Raw genomic sequence first — 2,500 nt, forward strand, 5'->3', positions numbered from 1 at the left:
AGCTACTGGGGGAGTAGAGCAGGGGAGCATGTGCCTCCCCGGGGCCTGCTGGAGGTCGAGGTCCATGCTGGCTATGTGGTACAGGGTAACTGCAGGAAAGGAAAGCTACTGGGGGAGTAGAGCAGGGGAGGATGTGCCTCCCCAGGGCCTGCTGGAGGTCAAGGTCCATGCTGGATATGTGGTACAGGGTAACTGCAGGAAAGGAAAGCTACTGGGGGAGTAGAGCAGGGGAGGATGTGCCTCCCCGGGGCCTGCTGGAGGTCGAGGTCCATGCTGGCTATGTGGTACGGGGTAACTGCAGGAAAGGAAAGCTACTGGGGGAGTAGAGCAGGGGAGGATGTGCCTCCCCGGGGCCTGCTGGAGGTCAAGGTCCATGCTGGCTATGTGGTACGGGGTAACTGCAGGAAAGGAAAGCTACTGGGGGAGTAGAGCAGGGGAGGATGTGCCTCCCCGGGGCCTGCTGGAGGTCAAGGTCCATGCTGGATATGTGGTACAGGGTAACTGCAGGAAAGGAAAGCTACTGGGGGAGTAGAGCAGGGGAGGATGTGCCTCCCCGGGGCCTGCTGGAGGTCAAGGTCCATGCTGGCTATGTGGTACTGGGTAACTGCAGGAAAGGAAAGCTACTGGGGGAGTAGAGCAGGGGAGGATGTGCCTCCCCGGGGCCTGCTGGAGGTCGAGGTCCATGCTGGCTATGTGGTAGCAGCAGGGCCAGTGCAGCAGCAGCAGCAGCAGCAGCAGCAGCAGCAGCAGCACATCTTTTTCGACCGTAAAGGAGGCAGGAGGCCGACTCACTCCCTGGGCCAAATGGAGAGAGAATATCAGCAGGGCCAGTGCACCAGCAGCACATCTTTTTCGACCGTAAAGGAGAGAGGAGGCCGACTCACCACCTCGGCCAAATGGAGACAGCACATCAGCAGGGCCAGTGCGCCAGCAGCACATCTTTTTCGACCGTAAAGGAGAGAGGAGGCCGACTCACCCCCTCGGCCAAATGGAGAGAGGGATTCAGCAGGGCCAGTGCGCCAGCAGCACATCTTTTTCGACCGTAAAGGAGAGAGGAGGCCGACTCACCACCTCGGCCAAATGGAGACAGCACATCAGCAGGGCCAGTGCGCCAGCAGCACATCTTTTTCGACCGTAAAGGAGAGAGGAGGCCGACTCACCCCCTCGGCCAAATGGAGAGAGGGATTCAGCAGGGCCAGTGCGCCAGCAGCACATCTTTTTCGACCGTAAAGGAGAGAGGAGGCCGACTCACCCCCTCGGCCAAATGGAGAGAGGAACTCAGCAGGGCCAGTGCGCCAGCAGCACATCTTTTTCGACCGTAAAGGAGAGGGGAGGCCGACTCACCCCCTCGGCCAAATGGAGAGAGGAACTCAGCAGGGCCAGTGCGCCAGCAGCACATCTTTTTCGACCGTAAAGGAGAGAGGAGGCCGACTCACCCCCTCGGCCAAATGGAGAGAGGGATTCAGCAGGGCCAGTGCGCCAGCAGCACATCTTTTTCGACCGTAAAGGAGAGAGGAGGCCGACTCACCACCTCGGCCAAATGGAGACAGCACATCAGCAGGGCCAGTGCGCCAGCAGCACATCTTTTTCGACCGTAAAGGAGAGAGGAGGCCGACTCACCACCTCGGCCAAATGGAGACAGCACATCAGCAGGGCCAGTGCGCCAGCAGCACATCTTTTTCGACCGTAAAGGAGAGAGGAGGCCGACTCACCCCCTCGGCCAAATGGAGACACAACAGCAGCAGGGCCAGTGGAGCAGCATGCATCTTGTTCAGCGGTAAGGGAGACAGGGAGATGTGATGGTGGTCCCCGGGGCCCCCTGGAGGTGGGGGAGATCAGCAACTAGCTAGCGAGGAGAGCGCGTACAGCCGACGTGGCATAAGTGTTTCTGCGCAGTGTACCAGGGGCTTGTGGAAAAGCTGTCGTACCATATGCACGGGAAGTACATAGCAAAGTGCTGCTGAGCAGAGTACCAGGGGCATGTAGAAACATTGTCGTACCATATGCACGAGGAGTGTGTGTGTGTGGCAAAGTGTTTCTGAGCAGAGTACCAGGGGCACGGAGAAAATGTTGTCGTACCATATGCACGAGGAAGTACATAGCAAAGTGCTGCTGAGCAGAGTACCAGGGGCACGGAGAAAAGTTGTCGTACCATATGCACGAGGAGTGTGTGTGTGTGGCAAAGTGTTTCTGAGCAGAGTACCAGGGGCACGGAGAAAAGTTGTCGTACCATATGCACGAGGAAGTACATAGCAAAGTGCTGCTGAGCAGAGTACCAGGGGCACGGAGAAAAGTTGTCGTACCATATGCACGAGGAGTGTGTGTGTGTGGCAAAGTGTTTCTGAGCAGAGTACCAGGGGCACGGAGAAAAGTTGTCGTACCATATGCACGAGGAAGTACATAGCAAAGTGCTGCTGAGCAGAGTACCAGGGGCTTGTAGAAACATTGTCGTACCATATGCACGAGGAGTGTGTGTGTGTGGCAAAGTGTTTCTGAGCAG

This window comes from Pelmatolapia mariae, unplaced genomic scaffold (assembly GCF_036321145.2).
Source record: "Pelmatolapia mariae isolate MD_Pm_ZW unplaced genomic scaffold, Pm_UMD_F_2 NODE_ptg000174l+_length_39434_cov_1, whole genome shotgun sequence".
Taxonomy (NCBI): Eukaryota; Metazoa; Chordata; class Actinopteri; order Cichliformes; family Cichlidae; genus Pelmatolapia; species Pelmatolapia mariae.